This window comes from Salarias fasciatus, chromosome 7, assembly GCF_902148845.1.
Source record: "Salarias fasciatus chromosome 7, fSalaFa1.1, whole genome shotgun sequence".
Taxonomy (NCBI): Eukaryota; Metazoa; Chordata; class Actinopteri; order Blenniiformes; family Blenniidae; genus Salarias; species Salarias fasciatus.
This window is the reverse complement of record NC_043751.1, coordinates 18,077,208-18,100,331: the sequence shown is the minus strand read 5'-3', so window position 1 is coordinate 18,100,331 and position 23,124 is coordinate 18,077,208.

Here is a 23,124-nt window from a genome sequence, read left to right as displayed (position 1 = left end):
AAAACAGGAGGCTAACCAGATTGATACTGGAATCACCTGTGCCTCCTTGAAATCGGATCCCGGTCTTGTGAGATTTGCCTGTGTTCTGGTGCATGATTTCATAAATGTGTACGAGAGCAGACCGTGGAGAGTTGTCTGGTAACAATGGCATTCTTTGGACTGATTCAGGATAGTTGCTTTCTGAAATGCTCGCAGGCAGAATATTCATGGGTTCAAGAGTGGCAGGACAAGGAAAGTTCCTGAGGAAGATATTATCCTTGTGAGAAAAAAAAAAAAAGAAACAGAAAAAAATAAACTTAAGAAACATATGTAGGTGTGTTTCAGTCACCCACTCAAGCTGCCCTTTGCACATTTATACATTATTATGGTTTGAGTCATTGTTGCAGTATTATTCTATTTGAAAAGTAGCAAGAATTCTGTATACTCGGATTTGCATTATGGTATTTATACACACACACACACACACACACACAATTTGATAATGGTTTCTTTTTATCGGTCAGACAAACTTAACTGTTCCCACTGACATTTGATTGTCTTATCTACCTTTAAATAACAGAATTATCATCAACCACAAATGACCACCTATTAAAATTTAAAGCTGACATATAAAATATGATTGCATGTTATTTCATAGCAGTGAATAAACTGCTCAATTTGAACCTAAAAGTAGATTTGCAAGAGGAAAAAAGTCAAACAACAAAGCGTTGCTTAATCATTGAAACTTCAGCTTGCGGTGACCTTTGGAGAGGATCCATATCTCTGTTCCTGGAATAAATGATGTGGATGGCAAGCAGTTGTGTCCTTTGTGTTTTGTGAAGATATTGAGTGTTTGAAGTGTTAACCCTGACACTGCGCCTTTGGGGCAAGCAGACGAAAGAAACATGTCATACAATAGGATGGGACTTGGATCTTTGCTTCCCCCTTTCTGACCTCTGACCATTATTGGTTTTAAGGGTTGCTGCAACCTCGGCTCCTTAGAGGCAGTGTCTGCCTTGATCATATCATAGCAATACTTTGCCAATAATCAAACTGTGAAATAAAATAACCAGACTCCTGTTTCAGTCAAAGGACTCTCTTAATGTATTTTTATAAAATGTGGGTAATAGAATTCCCATATGTTGTTGCGATGTAAATATGTAGGTGCAGAATTATCTGTTGCAGTGTGTATTCGCAGTCATTTGCTTCGTCTTATTTAAAAGGGACACCATTAGCAAACTCCTATGATGTGTAATTTATTGCACAACCTGGTAAAACTGTAAAATTATAATTTTCATCTTCATTTCAAGGCTTCTTTATTCAGGCTGCTTTTATCCTCACACTGGCTTCAAAAGTCTTGGCTATTAGGTATTTGCTGTCATGGAAATGACCTTTGTTAATGAATCTTTGAATTTCGGTTGACAATGTTTTTGTGTGATCTCTCCATGTTATATGCCTCCAGTAGCTATGCTGACATAATCCACTGAGGCCACACATAAAACAGAGTGCCATCTGCACCTGGAGCATGGCTATCAGCTCTGTTTTTTTGTTTTTTTTTTTTTCCCCCCTCACACCGCCTTTGCTTGAGCTTTCTCCTGCCTGTGTGTAGCCTGACCCTGCTCTTCCCGTTCCAGGCTACAGAAGCCAAACCAAAGGCAGCTTTCAAGGGGGACTGTCTGCTCAAATCAAGTCAGAGGCCTTTTTAGAATTGGTTCAGAGATCATAGCAAGTGGAAGTCAGGGAAGAGGATGACCCTCTCCTCGAGGCTTGATCGGATCTTGGCCCAGTCAAACCCAGCAGGGCTCAGTCTCTGGACAGCTTCGTCTCTGCAGGCTTTGACTCTGTGATAGTGCGAATGAAAGAGGGCACCAAGAGAGCAGCATTTCTGATGTGTCAGGCTCAATGTCCTGGCAGTCTCGCAGAGCAAAGTGGGCAAAGCAAAGGACACAGCCAGAAGGCACAGGGCCAGAGTAAGACCCCTATATTGTGTGACATGTCATCTAATGGCTGTCCTTTTGTTTTAAATCTTTGCATCTGAGATAAGTCGGGGCCAGTGGCAAAGGTCACAGTGTGTAAAGACAAATAAGTAAATGCAAGCAGGCTCTTTGATGGCACAAATGAAGATGATATATAACATTTAACAGTCTTAAAATATATAAGGAACTGCTTGAAGATAGAAACTTGACTTTCCCCTATTAGTATCTGCTAATTTATCATATTTTTTTTTTAATTTAAATTGAATTGGGGTTTCCTTGCTCATAGCACATATTCTGCACCCCTTCTTGGATAAAGAAGCAATATTCAGAGCTTTTCTTTCTGAAGTGTCTGTTTTATAGTAAAACAACAATGTCAGGTGTCGGAAAACTTTTGAATTCTGCTCATTGTAAACACGGGTCCATATTGGGATGGAGAGAGCTGGTTGTGTCTCGTTGACACACAGGATTATTCACCCTATGTTTCTGACCCTTCTCTACTTGACTTGGGTTCCTCTCACTCCCACCTCCACAGATCCCAGCATTCATTAAGATTACGTATTTACTTTAAGCATGCCGCCTCTTTGCATAATGGCAAGCAGGTTCCCTGGCTGGCACAGTGTGTTTCAAGTGGTGGTGAGGATACGACTGAATTTTAAACACGATGTGTCTTGCTTCGAAGTTGACCTTGCACAAAAAGCCCAGTGATCTCATTCCTCGCTTCAGTTGAAAGCTGCTGATTCTCTCTGTTACAATGTTGCTCCTGTAAGAAAGGGGCCCTGTATGGCGCGCATATCACTGCAGGCTACTTCTACAAACTCCCTCCACTTTCTCTTTTCACCAGACGGAGAGGGCAGGGAAAATGGCTCAATTCATAACACTTTGATATGGAAAGCTAGGTTAATTTTTCCCTTCCGAAGGGAGTAATTTACCAACAGAGAATATAATCCGGCTAAATGCAAGACGGGAGATCGGCCATGTTAAACTGCAGCGCTGTGTGACTTATCTCTAGTTATTATTTTACAAAGATAAATGTGATAAAGCTATCATTTACATTTGCAGCCTGGTGATCATCTATCTTTAATCTCGTGCGGTGTTAGAAGTCACGGTTCCCTGTGTCAACCACAGTCATTTCCCACAAGGCTATGGCAGTAAGTGGATATCACCCACCTCCCACTAGCTGTAACTTTATCTCAGACTTACTTAAGGTCAGTGAACTTTTAGGTCAGCAAAGGTCACTGAGGTACCGGCCATACATTGAGGCCACATGGGTCTGTCCACTCAAATAGATTGTAACAACTACATTAAATAGCCTTGAGCTTTGGCATGGCCCCCAGCAGCTTTAGTTGGGTAAACTGTGTAAGAGAGCACAAAGGACATGCACTGTGTTGGGCAAAAGTTAGTAACTGTGTTGAAATATATTTCTCACAAAAACATGTACTTAGACTTGGTGTTTGTGCAGTCCAGATACAGCTGCCAGAGCTTCAGTAAAAAGCAGTTAGGCGAAGACTTTTATGAAGAGCTCTTCAAGTGCCTATCATCATGCTGGTGCCATTTCATCCATGGCTTTATGTGACTGAAAGCATTTATTATACTGACACCCAACAGTTACTCCGATACTGTGCCTGTCAGTCTTAGGCATTGCCGAGCTGTCCTATGCGACTCGGGGTGATGAAGGTTAATATTGGCTAGTACTCAAAATTCAAATGATGACAGGATGGGTTCATTGATGAATGACTGATAGTTGACCTCATATTTCACTTGTCATTGTGTCCACTAAAGCTTCCTCAGACAAGGTTTGTCAGAATCGGTTTGCAGCTTAACCCTCGGTTGTCTTCGTCGTCTCTACTGTCTGCACGGCGGATGACTCAGTTCCTTATCGTGACTCATCGCCAGAGCTGATTTAAAACGGGATTTGTTTGACAGTGCTCAAAAACTCAAGAGTCTTTATTTAAGGCAAATGCGTGTCTATGTCTGTGTATTCATACTGCTATTTAAAAATGCGTCTGTTCAGTGTCTGTTCACACAAATGCAATATGTCTCTGCACATGCATGTGCATGTTTACATGCAGAGTGACTCACTCTTGAGGCTGAAGGGGAATGCCAACAGATAGTAAACGGACCTCTGGGAGTGTATATTAATGCTCTATTCATTCTAAACACAAAACAAGGACTGATAATGATTTAAAAAGTCAAAATCATTTAAATGTAGTCTGTAGTCTGCATTTAGGCCTTTTGCCGTCGTAACTGATAAAAATATAGTGGTATTGCTGTGGAATATTTGCTGAGCTGTCAGCTGTGTGACTCAGTCTAATGAATGATTCACTCATGAAGTTCAGAACAACATGAGTTCACTGGAGAAGGATAACGGTCATCGAGATTTTAGTGATTCTTGGAAAAAAATGCACAAACTATAACCAGGCAAACAGTAACACACAGCTTCAGCAAAGGTCAGCCAAGGTCTGTTTAAGGGTGCAAATGGGGCTGCTGCAGATACAGTCTAATAAATGCTTAAATATGAGAGAGCAGCTTCTCCATTAGCATGTTAGACAATAAAATAAAAACAAATGCACAATAATTTCATCTCAATTTGGGTACAAAAACCATTTTGTCCTTAGTGACTGTTTCAATGAAAAGAAGAGAGTGTTACAGTAATACCACCTGGTTCAATGCGATGATGTTTTACATTACTTAACATGCCTGGAAAATCCCAAATAGTTGTGTTGAAGCTAAATGTTAAAGCCAGTTCTATTAAAGACATATTTACATTTGCCATCACGGATCTATTAATTTCTAGATGGAACGTCATGTATGTTCTTGAGGGCAGGCAAAGAAACATTTGTAGTGCTTTACTATAAAAATAACATTGTTCTGGGCATTTTATCAGATGTTGGTCATCTATTATTTTGCTCCATAGTACAGCAGTAGTGACTACTTAACAGCGATGGTCGCTGCTTTTATAATTGCACAATATTTTATGACATTTTAGATACTTATCTTATTTGATGCAATAAAATATTCCATTCAGGTAAAGCACCATTAAAAAAACTTTCTGTAAGAGCTGGTGGTGTAATGTCTTGTATTTTAGCCATGACCTATAGAGAAAGACACTTTTAGGCTACAATATGTGCATCACCTCTGCACTGTCGCATGCTATCTTCACTGATGGCTTTAAACTAAATGGTATGCCATTTCCCTACTGAAGCCTCGATGCCAACGTCTTCCTTGTGGGTTTTGCTCTTTCAGGTTTTAAGCTGCAGGACACATTGGTGAAACCTTGGGGTGATGAGGGCAATATATCAGTCAGGAGCAGTTTGAGTCACAGCTCTGGACTCGGGGAAACAACTTACATCAGCTGTAGTTCAGCAGTCCTGAAGTGAAAGGATAAAGGGTGAGATGCATGCTATAATCTGGAAAGGTCAATTCAATCAACCTTAATCTGACAGGTATATACAGCAAATATGAATGCGGAAGCCACGTGGTTTAAATGATCTACATCATATTTCCAGACTCACTTTCATTTCATTTTTATTGTTTGTTTTAAAATAATGCCAACACAATATTTACACCCCCAAAAGACAATAGTTTTAAATGTCTCTTAACACACTAACTGTATTTTGCCTTGTGTCAAGATGCACTTGTCTTTTTTTATGTTTTTGTCTTATTTTTAAGATCCCCCTGGCTTCTTTCACATTTAAACATCTTATGTTTGTATGTCCCTGTTTAATTGCCTTAACATGTCCATCCATACATCCATCCATCAATCCGTCCATCTGCAATGTAAAGTAAACCACACTGTCTTCCTTTTAGCTGATGATCCAAATTTCCCCATTAAATATAATCTCCCAAATACACCAAATTGACATTAATAATTTCTAGCAAAACAACACCTTCATCTCAACCTTCCCCTTTTTATACAACAGGGCCATTTGGAGCAGGCTGGATGCCCCTGTTAGGTCTCCCTCCTGCCTCGACTCAGCTCCTCTGCACCATACAGCCATTAACCACCATTACCGGGCAGGGCCATTTCATGGTCAAAGAGCATTTTAGTGTTAGCTCTCCCAGGGGCAACAAAATCAGCCAAGTGAGTTTCAATCCTGCTCAACTACATATGCTGTGTTTTACATCTACCCGTGTTTTTTTAAGCTGATTTTTCTCCCTCTGAATGTCCCCCGTTGTGCACTTTGACTCGGCAAGTGTGACTTAACATAACTCAGCTATACATGATCAATGGCATGCATGACTGAGGCGACCTGTGAACTTTACAAACAATAAAAACTGTGTGACACATATGTAATGCATTCTGCTCTAATGACTGTGACTGTGATATAATGTTGAAAACACTCGCTGGATTGCTTTTGAACTATATGCCCAAAGGATATGGAACCTTCCTGTGTGCACTAGTATAAGATAGTTGACCAACATCATATGATGGCAAAATGCATCTGTGAAACAACATCGATTGTGACTGACTATAAGCCAACATTTCTCATCGCTGTACTTTTATGATTATTAGATGTGACCACTAATGGAGCTCTATAGACTCGCTCCTCTTTGCATCAGGCCATATTAAAATGTTCATTCTCTGGTTCACAATGAAACTTTTTGACCCTGTTTGACTCTGAATTCAGTGCAGATGCATCTGAAAAATGCTTTATATCGATGGAAAATCATTTTTTTCTCCATTATTTAATTCAAACAGTGAATTAATATTTCAAATTCATCACACATCAATATGTAAGGGTTTCTTTAAGATTGTACTTATATACATCAGTTTTCCATACTGCTTCATCCAAATGGAGGTCACGGAGTCCTGAAGCCAATTACAGATGACTATAGGTGAAGGCAGGCTACACCCTGAAGTGATCACTGAGCACATGTTTTTAGACTGTTGGAGGAAAACCAGAGTATCCAGAGGTTATGAGTATGATAAGCTTTTCAATGACATTCTAGTTTTTTGAGATACACATGAATGTATTTATCAGAGGGTTTGAGGGGATTGAATTACTGAGTTAGAAAGCCAGAAAGTTACTTTCTACAAAATGTACTCGAACCATCACAGTGTCAAGATTTTCACTTTACTGATTGCTAATTTAAAAAGGTACCAAACAGTATTTGAGGATGTCAGAGAACCATCACAGCCCAGTTCTTCCTGCTAATGTCTTATGAGCAAGGCTTCCAATTTAAATGACAAAATACACGGATTGCCTGCACCCTCCAGAGTAACGCTCTAAATTTGCAGTTGTCAGACATGAAGGCTTCGATCCTGCAGACAGCGGTGCAGACCGGAGATATTCCTTGCCTCTGTGTTTTATAGCCAAACATTCTTGACTTCGACTGTGGCTAAACCCGTGACATTGCCGAGGGACACTGTCAATTCCCTCAGTGAGCGTGTTCCTCTAGCTTACTATGATGTGGTTCGCAAAGCCGGGAACAAAACGTGAAACTAGTTTACCCTGATATACCTGATTTGAGCGGTAACGTGGCTCAGCACACAACTCTTTCCCCTCGAGAGATTTCCAGTGAAACCAAAGAACGAAAAAAAAAATTGTTGCTGGAACCTGATGGAAGACTGGCCGGCCGTGTTATGATAAAGCTGACTGGCAGGAAGGACTCCGTAAATGGTCTGGAAGTATTTATTAGATGGATGCTGGTGAATGGTAAATGGACTTAACTTACATTGTATATTTTTTATGTGTTTTTTTTTTTTTTTTTTTTTCACATGTCTCTGTATTCTTCACCAAAAGGAATGCACTGCTGGTACCCAGTTATGTTTGAAGAAAAACAAAGTTTTGATGCTGTTGCCATTTATCGGCTGTTATCCATTATTTTACAGCTTTGGTCAGGTGTCAGCAAACTCTGTGGGTGAAGAAACAAACATCTGTGATTTGTCAGAAATCAGGTAATCAAACCTCACATCGAGGCGGTCCGTAAAGTTTACTCTCAGGTGCCAGCAGTCTGGCTCCACATTAGTACGGAGTGTAGCGAAACATTTTTATTAACAAATTATGATATGTAGTCATGTAGAGCAGTGGAACATAGTATGCAGCTGTTGCTAGCAGACCTCACTTAAAAGTGTTGTGCACTGACTGTCCCTGCCATCTGGCTTATCGCTGGCAAATGTGAGGTGATCTAAAATGCAAACCCTGGAGCTGAAGTAAACGCAAAAAATTATACTTAACACCGAAAGGCACTATTCTTATTTTCTGGAATGTACGTCTTGATTTTTTTTTTTTTTTTTTTTTTTTTTTTTAATCAACCTGCAGTTGCAGGTTAGATGCTTTTGAAAATATCACAGTGGTAAAATGTGTGGAAGAGCAGATAAAGCTTGATTCACTCGTGCTTTCGCGGCAACCCGCTGATTGACGTTGGCAAAAAAAAAAAAAAAAAATGGCAGCAGCACCAGGTGATTCACGGGATGAAAGCGAGAGACACCACCCACTGTCACGTTGTACAGCAGCTCAATAGTCCACCGAGCACTGACAGTTACCACAGCTGTACATTTTACGCTACCTGAAGCCCAATAATTAGCATTTCTGTTTGAGCAATGAAAAAAAAAAAAAACAGAACAAAAACAAAAGCAACACAAGCAGAACGCACTCTCTAAAACTTGTAGAAGCTTCTGCACGCGCATGTAAACATTCATACACGGACGCACCGGCACATTCACGAGATTCTTTTTTTTTTTTTTTCCCCCCATATATTAAAAGACGGGATTAATTGTGCAGTTTTTGTATTAATTTGTGTCAATGTTACACTTGTCAGCTTGAAGTTGACAAGAGGAGCCATATTCTTGTTGTGCAGTGGGAATCCAAACATGCTGGTTCTGCCTCATGCTGCTGGCGGATGACACTCAGGGAGAGATCATTCTTGCTCAGTAGGCAGTTTCCTCTCAGTTGAACTAGCCAGCTGTTTGTTTCTCAAAACTTGACTGTTTGACATATGTTGTATCCATGCTGTAGAAAATCACTCCAATAGCCCTCCCTCCAAACTGTGCTCATCCTTGACGAACAAGATTCAAAATAACTTAAACAATACCAAGTTGGATAGGAAATTAATGTAAATGTGCAGAATTTACATAATTTATAAAATTGAATAATCAGGGAGTGTTGCTGGGCGGAAAGAATGCCTGTGCTGGGGCTGTATTTTGTCCTCGAGGCAGACGTAGCAGGACAAACCAGCAGGCCTCAGGACAAAGCTCGCTGTCACCAGAGATGGAGAGCCTGGCCAACTGTGTTGACTGATTGTTAGCATTAGCGGCTGTGAGTGTGATTAATATGCCTGCCCGTCACATAGCACTCTGGAAAAAGAGAGGTGTAGCTTAAAACTGAAAAGGGGTGGCTGCATTGCACGTTTTTAAAGAAGATAATGCATAACCTGAGTGTGCCCGGCTACATGCGGCAGGATGGATGACTCCCGGAGACCGTGTGCCGTCTGCGCTAATTCCTCCGCCCTAAATCAGAGGGAGGATGTGCCGGTCTAATGAGCTAGTTATGTGGGATGCTGTGAGCGCTGCTGAGACGCTGTTTAGACACACCGTTCCCCAGCTTAGTGAATTTGAGACCGCCGTAATTTCTGTGTTGTGATGGTGATTTCCGTCTCCTGCTTCTGAGGCGGCCCCTTAGCATCTGCTTGTTTGCCCAGGCCTCCCGTCTGTGGCTGTGTATGTGTCATCGCGTTCCCTTTGCTTCCACACACCAGGACTTTAGTGCTCACCAGCCGTTTGAGCTCTAATTTGAGAAGATTAGGTTCCCATGCTGATACGCCCAACATTGCATCACAGATATGAGAAGATGTCGCTACACGCTTTGACACTGTTCATAAGAGAACGTGTGCAGAAACACCAGCATGCAGGAAAACCATTACAAATACTCACATTGCTGTAATCCAGCACACTTTATGGGTATCTGTATGTTTTACTTAGAAATGTAATTTTACTTTAACAATTTTCAATTTACTCTGTGTGCTCTATTTCAAAATATTATAAACTAATTTTAAAATCAAGCCAATAATACTGAGCTTATTTTTCTCATTTTTTCCAGTCTCTTCACATTGAATTTCTTTATTCTCGGGCGATCAACACAAACATTAATACTTATATAAGACAGGTGTTTTGAATGCAGAATGCAATCACAACGAGGCCAGTTATTAATAATGCAATTATATGCATTTAATATGTAAGTAGTTGTTTTAAACAGCGTCGTTTCACTTCATCAATGTAAACATCACTGAGTCGTCCACTCCAAAGTTCTGCTGCTTGAGGGCACAGTAATACAAATTAATCAAACAGTTTGGAGAATAGACTGTGTGCAACAGTTTGACCAATAACAATAAATAACTCAACAGACCTGATAATCACTGTCAGTGTTAACTGATGTCTTCAACACTGGCTCCAAAATATGTCAAAGTGCTTATATATTGCAATTTCAGCCGTTTGGAGTATCAGACTAAATGAAATCCGCAGAAGCAGAGAAACAACCTTGGGAAATAGGAAATATGTATTTTTATTCATTTATTTAACCTTTAATTATACAGGTGGGCCCCATCGAGACCCAGAACATCACTTGTTGCAAGTGAACAGTTGCCAAGGCAAAGGAAAATTAGATATGGTGAAAACTGAACAACAGAAATGTTTAACTGATGCATTGTCTTTTCTCAATGCACATTGGCTTAAAAGAATCACTAGAAGGAAATCTTCTTAAAAAAAAACACACACACACATCACAAGTCAGTTTATTAAGAATGCAAAGCAACTTCTGAGTGAACCTCAGTGGTTTAAGAAACAGGAGTTGTCAAATTGAACATAGTGACTTGTTTTTGGAAAAAGATAAACAAGAATGAAGAAACTTTACAAACTGTCCAACACAAGGTCAGCGCATTCTGCTTTTAAGCGGAGAATCAGAAAGTGGCCAAAAAACAAATACTGCAAAGCAAATAAACCAACCAGCATCAGCTGGAAATGGGCTTAATCTAACAATGCAAACCTTAAAAACAGCTGATGTTTACTTCATGAAACATTTTTTCAAGATAATGTAATGATATCTAACATTTGAATGGATCTGAATTTGTACGCATTGTAAAGTTCCTCTAACAAAAATCTAACAGTGCCTTAACAGCTGAGGTCCAATTAAAAAGCTTGCTGAAATAATATTAACTTTGCTTCACTGGAAAATTGACAAGAGAGCAAGAATAATTCCCAGGGATGCCTGAATGTTTACATACAACGCTTTATGCTGTATATACTGGCAAAAATTACCAGTGCCAACACGTTGGACTGATGCCTTACGAGAAGCTCCAACGGACGCCCACGCTCTCATCTCTCTATTATTAAGTTTCCTCTTTTGCAGGAAGTATGACCCTGCTTAGATTGCTAAACCAAATATACATCATGTTCAGTCAGTCTCTCACTCAGCGGCAGACGTTACATGATAGAATGCCACCTTCAGTTTCCCATTTTTTGTACATGTGTGAAGGCCATAAGAAGGCGAAGCCATTAACCACGCTGCTCATTCAACATCTGTATGAGGTTCATCTGTGCAGCAGAGATCCATGGCTCGGGCACTCCCTCCGTGCCCCTATGGAAAAAGAGGCCTGCCAGAATGAGGAATGATGGCTAAAGCCCTGATTATTAGGATTAATTGTCTCTTAGTCATGCGGTGGAGCAGGAGTGCCAGGGTAAAGCAAGGTGGAAATAATGAGGGCCAGCCAGCAGTCGTCATGTTTTCTTTACGAGCACCTTTCACGGGAGCGGTTCTTATCAGGCACTTCACTCTATCAACACTATTTAGATCGCTGATAAACATAAAGTCATAATAAAGTGTGAAATGTTTTGGAATGGAAGACATCCAGTTCATGAACTGCGCTGAATAACCCTTTCACTACTTTTGAATACAACGGCATGTTGGTGTTAGCACAGGTGTTGCTGAGCCTCCGGAGACAAAGCAGGTTAGATATATCTGAAGTCCGTTACTCATCCTCAAAATGTGCCGATCTTCAAACATTATGGCACCCCTTTAAGTCACTTTTATGTCATTATTACTTTTAATTTCTGAATAAGAAAATCTACAATGACTTGTACAGTGTACTTAACTATACTAAAATAGTCCCATTATACTTAGGTTACATTAATTATATAAAAAGACAAATACATGAAATTCTTATTTTCTTGCTTATATTTTGAATCCCTGAACTCTTTTCGCCTTGAGAGACAATGAGACAACGCTGCTGGTGTTCGAGGTCTGCAGCTCCGTCTTGCCCTCAAAGTGAACAGCAACTAATTTCCAGCAAAGTTACAAAATGATGCCGTTCTAAAACCCACATCTCAACAGCTGTCACTTACCAGCACATTCATTCATCATTATTAGATAATAAGTGGGGAATAGCCCCTGAAAGCCTCCATTACCTTTATGTTCTCTACAGAAGTGTGCCACAGATAACAGATGAGGCTGGAGTTGATGTAAAATTAAATTACTTTTTGCATATTGGGCACAATTAATGGGTTTTAGATGCTGTAAAGCTCAGTGCATTTAGGGATGTGTTCTATCAACTCATTCAGGGGATTAACCTATCTACTTTGCATTGGCCTCTGACTGTATGCAAGCAATGCTAATCTGTGTACAAGCAGACAAGCCCCCCTCAATAACTTTCAAAAACTTCTGCATTGATGATGGAATATCTGTCAGCTGGATGTCATTAATTTTGTACATGATTAAGCGAGCATTTAGGACACTTGTCAAGAGAAAGTTTTGAGCTGTCGCTATAGTTTGAGCAAATGCGGCAATATTGTTCAACCTCTTTAATGCTTCAGCATCAGTGTCTGCTCTTCTATACTTTGTATTTAAGTTACAATGAGAAATCCTCTTATTCTGCGGTTTTTATTCCTTTTAATTGACGCTGTAACTGTTAAAATATGACCTTCTTTTCATTACAGTCTCAATTGAATGTCCTGTCCTGCAAATCTATATTGTCCTGGTATGACGATGTGGCATATTTTTTGCTTTTATATAGTTAGATATGTTGTGTTTTGTATCTGAAAGCACCGCTGGGTCACTCCACGGCCTCCCTGTGGCCTTGACGGTGGCAGCACAGCACCTGAACAAAAGTCATAGGAGAGATGCCTTTGATTGTGGAATACCCTTCCAAATCTCACATAGCCTTGGGTTAAAAACATGGAACAACAATGCAGACGTACAGTACAGCACAATAGAGGCGCTCAACATGAACTAATCAGTGTTTTGGGAATATGTACGTCTCTTTGACTTTCAAGGCAGTCGAGGGAGAGAAAGAGTTTCCAAGTTGTTTGTCATCTAAACAAATCTTCCCTGCAGCATTTCTTCATACTTCCAATAATAGTGACTGGTTCAAATGCCAAATTATGCTTTGCTCTGACATATTGCCCACACCATGTGGTATATGTGCTCGTGTATAAGCTCCCGCGTGTACGTCAGTGTGTGTGTGTGTCACGGTGACTGTGTCTGTGAGAGACTGGGCGCGTACGTGTGCCCGCTGTTTGTATGCATTACTGTATGTGTTAGTGGAGGTGGCTGGTGGCGGTGTACCAACTAGTCATGGACCTGGAGGATTAGATTTACCATTTCAAAGATGCCTGTGTTTCTAAAGTTTACACACATACATGCGCACACACGCACGCACACACTCATACAATCACCCACCCACACACTGCTTCCCCAGCTTGTCAACGTGCAACGTGGGCTGTGGAGGCTTGTGCGAACAGATGGGAGGAACCAGCATAAAATAAAGTTAAACTAGAACAGAATGACTATGCAAGTGGCGTGGCCGCCCTTTGTTTGCTAGGAAGGTGATCCTCAGCAGCTGGGGATGATGGAACGCATGATTAAAATTACCAGAGGGAATGATTAATATCTCCTTAAAGCACACACTTCCAGCATATCAATCATCTCATTACACTGGAAAAGTTAATTGTGTGAGGGGAGGGTTGAGGCCCCTGAACCATGAAAAAGTAGCCCGCCCCTCGACATGTTTACTTACACAACAGAACAGACCCAATAACTCCGTGTGTTCTGTACCATGTTTTAAGAGTTTTGCTGTTTCCGCTGATTCGGGCCCCACTCAGCAGGAGACACAATACTCCACAGAAACTACAAGGTTCACCCACTGACAAAACTTTTTTTTTTTTTTTATTGAGGAAATGCTGTAGGCTGAAACATGATTGCTTAAAGCTCGCAGAGGATGTTGGGAAATCTCATCAGGAGGGTACAGTAGGGCGCTGCAGTACATCACACTCAGCTCTCACCCTTGTGCACACTCATGTTAATCACGCTCTTGGAAACAGTTGAGTGCCATGTAATAGTGAGATATTTTGTTATTCCGGATGTCATGAATGGCGAGGCCGTGAGCTGCTGGACTGTTTAATTGAATTGAGATTAATTTCCTGGTGGCCTTGGATTCCTGTGAGTTTTATATAATTAAAAAAGACTCGGGCCTCAACTTTTTAAGGGGCCATGCAAACATCATGTGATCTCTTTGGAGTCTTGCATGTGTTTGTGTTTGTGTGCACAAACAGCAAACACACTGAGAAAGTAGCTGAGGAATATTTAAGCACTAGTTATGAAAAAAAAAAAGGCAAGAAAAGGAGATAAATCTGGATACGTGTGGAGCTGAGGGGAAGGTGGGGGTCCCAGTGCCTACGGTGGCCCAGATTGCCCTTGCCTTGCCTTCCCTTCCCCTAGCTGCCAGTGTGTCCTACTCTTTGCCCTCTCTGCTCTGCTGCGCTCGCTCCCGTCCCCCCCTCCCACCTCTCCCTGCGTGCCTACGCTGCCTGAGCCAGCTGCTCCCACTTCATCTTCAGCAGCGTCACCAGGCGGGGTATTAATCATGTTTTTCGAGGGGGACACTCCGCTATTTATCTCTCTGACACTTCCAGCATTCAGAGGCCCGTTGCTGGGCACAGCCCATTGAGTAGTAAGATTACACATTACATCGCTCCATTGCTTCTCCCTGCCCTCTCCATTGACTAGCTGTTCAACGGTGGCATCAAGCTTGCACGATCGGACATAATTTATGCCCTACATGGATAAAAAACACTATCCTGTTCCTACATTTTCACCTTCGATACCTCCATTTTGCTAATATGTTGCATGTAATAGCAATCATCACGATCATAGCTTTCTGTACAGCAAAAACAGAATGTTGTACCGTGAATAACACCACTCCTGCAAAATCAATTTAACATGAAGCACAGTTTTACACAGCCTTCTAATGTTAGTTGTCAGAATTTTTCATGTGCCATTCCCTGCAAGAGTAGACATAAAAATGTTTGATCATTCTCTTGAAAATGACACATTTTAGGTTTGTTTTTTTTCAGACTGTGCACATGCGAAAAGAAAGAGTGAAAATTCCAAAGCGCATTTCGATAACATTCCTCAGAAAATGTTTACTTGCAGTCACTGATTCAGTTTTCAAGGAGAGAGACGGTGGAAGTATTTCATCGGTGAAATCCAATTACACGGTTTGACCCTTTACTTCTTCACTTACACTGCATATGGAAGCACTTCCAAAACAACCCCGGTGTAGCTGGAGCCATAGGTTCACATCTCAGCCCAGCTCCCTGCGCGTTTGAGTGGGCGATGAATTGCGAGAAAGAGTGCAGCACCGTCCTTCTCACACTTGGTCCGGTTTCAGTTTGTTAAATGTATGAGGATCCTCGGGCCACAGTAATGCACTACCTCTTCCCGTTGGTAGTTTCAAAAACAACCGAATTAAACTAAAGATGGAAAAAGGTGTCTTAGAGAAACAGGAAGCCGTTATCTTGGCTGATGGCCAGTCTAATGGGCTGATGGGGATGCTGAATGAATGAGTGATTCTCCAGGGATCCCCTCAGCTTTTGGTACAGTTCTGAATTGAGAGTGTCAACTAACTCCTCCTTTTGCTGAAAATGGAGGGTAAAAGTGCATTGAAATCCTGCCAAATAGTAAATTAAATATGTGTTCAAAAAGGAAGTGAACATTTTTAGAACAATAGAGTTAAGTACACCCTCAACCCCCTACCCTGTCCTTTCTGTCTCTCTCTCTCTCTTTCTCTCTCTCTCCATCGGTCTGTCTTTCATTCTTTCATGCACACATTGATAGGCTGCAGAAAGGTTGAAGTAACTCATGTTTATAATAATAACAACCGCCGGTGCTTTATATTTGACGATAAGAGCAGGCAGCTCAGGATGCTGTCTTTGATGTACATTGCTATGCAAAAGTTTAAAGGGCAGAAGGAGATTTAAGGCACTGTTTTCTGTTACTTTTCAACATAATTCACAGGTTTTAGGAGAGGCATGAACCTCAGATTAAGAACTCAATTCTCTTTTCAATCAGAGGTTATTAACATAATCATTTCAAAGAGAGCAGAGATCTGACCCACACCATTATGTTTATAACCACTGGTATTGTACTGTATACAGTCTAACTTTAAGCCTATGGCCCCGAGATAATCACCAAAATTGTCAAAAATACAGTGCAAGTATGTCACACAGCAAAATTTGCTGAACCTGAAATAAAATCTCTACATATCCGTTCACAAAATCGATTTTGTTAAGTTCTTTTGTGAACATGGATGTATGGCTGGAGTGTGGTGTTATTTTAGTTATTTGATGTCAGCTTTCACTTATACAGGTTAGAAATTGGCATATACATTTTTCTCTCAGAATTAATTCCTGTTAAACTTTCAGTATAAACTGAAGCAAAGATTGGCAACTCATGGCCCACAGGGAACTTTTTTTTTTGCAAGTAAGAAGATAATCTAATTACAATTGAACCCATAATCAAATTTGATCTAATTTTTTGTTGATGCAAACTTGATCAATGTTGCACGTCTATGGAGTTTCAGCTTAAGGTTAAATGGACTGGATATTATCAATTTATAATGTGATCATCAGCATTAAAAGACACAGTATGTTTGGCAATTTATTTTATTTTAATTTATATGGAGGCTGTATTTTAGTGATACTGGATGTACAGTAGTGTGCCGTGCACGTTACGATAAAGAACATACTGTGATATGCATGTATGTTCTGTAATAATTAGCAGTAATTACTCAAACAGTACTGTAAATAGAATTCATTGCTTGAGTGATTAATCCTGATTATGAAGAAAATTGTGTTTTTTAATCATTCTATTTGCTATTTTCTGCATAGACTAATTAGCTCATTAAGCATTGTGAGTTAAGCTGCTATTAAGTTTTGTTATTCTCTTTTTTTTTCTAACTTTATGTAAAATGCCCATCTTTGACAAAAGCCTCCTGCCACGGGAGAGAAAGCCAAAATTCCCCCGCTTTAGAGCGCTGTGTGACACTGACTTCCAAACCCCAGATGTTTTATACAAGTGGAGGCTGTCGCCTCCTCCAAGCCTCCGCTGCTCACTGTCCAAGCTTCCGTTGATATGAAACAGGAAATGGCAGCAACAGGGCTTAATGGCTAATGTCTACCTACTCAGTCTGTAAGTGGTTCTCCACAGAGCTGCAAGGAGTGGGTGTGAGTGCAGCGAACAGAGGGGTGCTGTTGGTTGAGGTGTGCTGCAGGGGGCAGAAAGGCTTAATAAAGTGATGATGTGTGACACCTGAAAGCTAAATATATCTAAAAGATCAAGGACGGAGGGTGTCACATTTGCATCGGTCCTTATGTTTCTTTGAGTGTGTACATCGCCGTGTCTTTGTCTGAGTCTGAGTGCCCGTGTGTGTGGTTCCCCTCAACCTGGTATTTCAGTTGTACCTGTCATGTATTAATATAAGGCGAGGGGGTTTGAAATGTTAACCATCAGTCAGCGTGTCACTGGTTCTGAGACTGTTGGCTTCTGTATAGACGATGGCTCGCAGATGAAAGCCCTGGACTCTCCTCAAAAACCTTGGAAATGGAGCACGGTATATAGCTAGGAGTGATAACAAGAATTTGGCTTCAAACAGGAGGACATCAAATACCTGTGTGTGTGTGTGTGTGTGTGTGTGTGTGTGTGTGTGTGTGTGTGTGTGTGTGGAGGAGAGAGAGAGAGAGAGAGAGTGTCCACTACGTATTTGTGCATGTAAGGTGTTTGAGCATGCTTGTGTCTCTATACGTGCAGCACATTTCTCTGTTTTCATTTGCCATTACGTTACGTTTCAGACTGTGTGTGTGTGTGTGTGTGTGTGTGTGTGTGTGTGTGTGTGTGTGTGTGTGTGTGTGTGTGTGAGAGAGAGAGAGATACTGCTTGTGTTTTTGCAACAAAACCCTCCCATTTTACCTCTAATGACACAGTATGTCGGGGCTGGGGCCACAGGATTTGGACATATGTTCACCTTTCTTTTGATGAACAGAAATTGAGACCAGAAGAAAGGGGACAACATTTGGACCAGAGATTCACCAAAGGGAATAAGATGAAAAGAGAAAGACTAGATGGCTAGTGAAACCCTGTCATGACCACCAGAGTGGCCCATTCATCTGCTCTAATTCAGGGCATTAGTGCCTCACAGGATCAACATTGTCAAGGCTACAAACAAGAATTGTTACAGACTTCACTGCTGTAGATTCTTTCATGTGTCTCACAGCATTCTTTTATGCTGTAAATTTCCAAACAGTGCGTGATGGGGAGGGTCATTGTGGTGGCATCAAAGCAAGGAGCAGCACTTTAAAGAAGGAAGATATAGAAATAGTTGGGTATACACACTTTATTTTGATATTTGGTTTTCGACACTCTGAGAAATTGTCACGCGCTCATGTTGTGACCTTAAGGGTAACATGAGTAATAATAAAGTGCTGGTATGATTAATCACCCTATCTGCCACTGATTCCTGGAGGATTGCTGATATTCTACCCCCAAAATTTTGTATTGATTCTGATCGGACTGTGTAAAGTTGTGGCATGACCTTTTCTTTACAATTCCCTTGCTTGGGTCTCTCTCAGCATCTGCGTCTCTCCGCTGCAGAAAGGCTCATTAATGATTTTGCAGGTGCCTTTATTACTATGTCCCATCTTTGGGGCCTATGATTGATTGTTGGCATAGAGTGAAATTGGGAATGCTCTTTTGTGTGATTGTTTTGTTAAACACCTGCACGGTATTTATTATGAAGGTCATATCGCATTGGCTTCCTCATTTAAGTATATATGATACCAGTATACTACAGAAACAATTTCATTCAGCTGCACCACTATATTGTGCTGCTATGGACGGCGCTCGTCGTCCAGCTTTAGAAATGGTAATTTACCTTTTTCTTTCTGCGAGTAGTCACAGGTCTGATATTCAGACGTCTGTCTCCATCATAGCTTAAAGTCATTTCACTTGTAATCAGTACACCCATTTTAATTAAGCTGTCAGATTTCATATTTTACGCAACCCCTTCAATAACCGCACTGTCTGATTGGTTGTCTTTTGGAGACATATTTGTGTGGTCGGGATCAATAACTGATTGCCACTGATACAAAACATGTGTCAGAGCTCGTAAGCATCCGGTAGGAGATTAAAACACATATGAGCACATCATGTTTTGGTCTCGACAGTCACACATCCGGAGACACATATAAAGACTAAACTGTGTGTCTTTCATCATCAGTGTGACTCTTTGCTTTAATCAGCAACTTGACTATTCGTGTATTTAGTACTCTCATCATATCTCTCTTTTTTATTCAAATTGTGTAAGAGTTCCTATTTAATATATTTGTGAAAAAAAAATCCATGAATGTATATGATTCTGTAAGTATTTTAATTATTTAAAAAAAATCAGGATAATTAAAAATATGTATGCTTAATGAGATGCTCATTAAAGGTTTTGAAAAAAACCCGGTCCATATCACTTTTTTTTGTATTTTTGCATTTCGTTAGAGTCCATTAACACTAATTATACTGAAATGAGGTTAAAAATATGCATCTTTATCTCCTGGTTTGTTTGAGCCATTTGATTTAATTCATAATATATTGATCAAATCAGGTAGAAGATTATCATATACAGAGGAACAGCTCTCTGGTCTCTCATTTCAAGGCTGTAAATGAATTATTTTCAGGTTTCTATGCTTCAAAGTTACACCACTGTTGTTAAATGACAAAGTAATCTTCTGTATCAATCACAGGCCTTTAATTTGAACTTCACAGTTGAAGTAGGATTTGCAGGACGGCTGTGTGTATGCAAAAAAAAAAAAAGAGGAAAATCATTGATCCTTTAATGCCGTCCCGAAGGGTCCGGTGGCGGGGTAAAATAAAGAAGACCTTAAACTCTGTGACTGCCAATAATGAGCCATCATTACTCAAATTACAGCAAGCACTGATTGGGTTTAAAGTAATGAAGAAAACAACACGATCAATCATCATCAAGGCCTGGTGTCGCGGTGTCAAAGCCCGGGCCTTGTGTGGCGGGGCAGAGCTCCATTTTACAGGGGCCAGGACTGGGCCATGTCCTTGGGGCAACCATCCATCCTCCAACATCAACATCTGAGAAGCAGCGGCACCTAAAGTGCTCACTTTGATGTTCAAACGCCGCTGTTAGCATCACCTAATAATGAAATTGTGCTCCATCAACCAGATGACAGGACAGATGTTTTTATCAAAATATAATTGCCGGTACCTTATATGATTATCGCGGTCTATATCTAATGTGGGCTTATTATCCATGGAGACTGCTGTCCAGATGCTGACTTTTGTCTGTCTTTTGGCAGTCATGAAATTTGTAAAGAGCTGAATATAATAGTTACTTTTCATAATCTCTGCGACAGCCAGCTTGTCAAGCACCCTCACATTCCATTATCATTTTAATACCCTGCATGGACTTATTCCACCAAGGTGCTGACAGAACGGTTTCCGAGAGTAAGTCATCTTATGGAAAGAAAAATTATTTCCCTCTGGTTCATCACAGATTACTCAATTAAGATAAGAAGGAACGAATCTAAGTCAGGGACGCATGTAAATATATAAAAAAAAGAAAAGCATTATTTATCTAATGATTGTATTGCAATTATTGTTTGCCAGAATGATAGTCGGACCATTCAATACATCACAGCATTGTAAGACGTCTACATTATAGTATGCAGTTTATTTTCATTCTCCATGTGCACCCTGACAACTCATCTTCTCCCACTTATCTCCCATTCAACAGTTCAAGCAGCCCACCTGCCCCCAATCTCAAGCAGGAGATGCGGGAGGCTAAAAAGCAAAGTTTTATTGCTGATCCAATCCCTGTTTAGATTCAGCGTGCATGAAAGCTCCTAAAGTTGCCTACCATCAATAATGAGGTCTCATTTACACAAATTACTCCGAACGCTGATTAGGTATTATCTAACAGCAAGGGCCACCTCGATCAATCATCATCAGCCTGTGGAGCGTCAATGGACATCGAAAGGTTAACCCAGATCTTGGAGGCCCTGCCAGTGTCAGCAGAATCAGAGTGGGAGGCCTCTATGCTGTCGATAGAGCAGCCAGACAATTAGGTAATGATTAAAATAGCGGCACCTGGGACTCAATAAGAAAATGAGCCATCCTGGCATAATTTGAGAATGATTTGTTTACCAATCCATACGGCTGTAGACGAAAGTCACTGAAGTGCAGTGCAGTGGATGTGCTGGGTCCTTTCTCTGCCACTGGAAACTTTCTTTGGTAATGTCTGGACCGCTGTGCTTTTGACACACTGAGCAAAGAACCAATAGCTTTATATACAGATCCGGTGCAATTTCATTCACATAATGAGAAAACCTTTCAGATTCCATCAGTTGGCATAATGAATGAGTGAGGAATGCAATACAGTAAGGTCAGTGCTTTTTGATTTCCCATAAAAAAAAAAAAAAAATCAATTACCAATGTTTATTTACTCCTGTACATGTTAACTTTTAACATAACTTTCTAATTTTTATTCAGTTTTATTGGGATTTCAACTCTGTTCTATTCATTCAGTGTTTTCTTTCTGTGTGAAGCAATGCTACAGAGAATTTTGCTCTGGGATTAATAAAATATTTCACTTCATAAAAGCTGTCTACCGCTGCCCATGTGTTAGTAATTGACTTCTGCCTCACCCAGTCTTTATTCGTTCATCCATTTCTTTTTTTTTTAAATGATCATCTAACTTATGGATTGGAGCATCTTCATACAACACATGTAATTTAAGCTGAATTTAATGAGTAAATCAGTCATTACTGCTGATCTACACAGCACTAACACCTCACTCATTCAAGTATGAGCACATTACTAATGAAGTAACTAGTAGATAGTATCGCTACGGTACTTCTAACTGCAAATGAGTTCAATTTTGGGGGAAACCTGCACATCACCGCCTATGGAAATTATGCATTGCCTGTAACTTTACATCACTGACCTTTAGCATTTCAAAGTCACCCTTAAATGTACTTTTTTTTTTTTTTACCAACAGTAGAAATCACCATGAGTTGATGTCTTAAGGAAGGCAGTATGTGTGAGAGAGGAGATATGATACTCCAAACAGCGGAGCTTTTCTGCACAAGACATTTTAAAATGTCACCGTAAGATAGAGTGATTGTTCACTATAGCAGAGTCAAGGTCTGCAAATATAGTAACTGCAAAATAGGAAACAACATATGTTCTTTAGGAGAGCGCGTTATACGTACATGCAAATTTTACCAATCTTTAAAACTATAAAACTCAGAAGTAGTGCTCTATAGCAGATCATATGAATAAGTCATTTTCACATATTTCTACTCAAAGTTTCAGTAGGACAGCGGCATCATATGTTGTGGATGCAATCATGAGTAATTCCTTCAAAGTAATTTAAAACAAGACAAAGGTCAGGGAATAGTTTTGAAAGTTTACTTGGTTGTAACAAATTCAAGGAGGATTTAGTGAGCCCACCCACTGCTGCACAGCTTAAACTCATGCAATCCATCAAGTCGATATAAGTATGAAATCTGGGTTTTTACAGTGGCTCCATTAAAGTAGTGGTTTTCACAGAAATACAGTGAATGTCATGATGATGATAATTACAAATTCTGCCTTGACAGAATGCATGTGTGAGATGAAAATTAACAAGTTGAAGAAAAGCTCTTTTACTCGCAGCCTGTGAATGTTGGAACAGAAAGATTTGAAACAGTGGCGTGGAGATGAATATGTGCTTGACAGTAAGGATGGATCTACCGCTTGTGATCTAGGAATATGCATTAAAAATGTCAGTTAGACTTTCAACACTGTCAAATTTGCATTCCAAGAACCCAAGATTATTCACGCTAAAA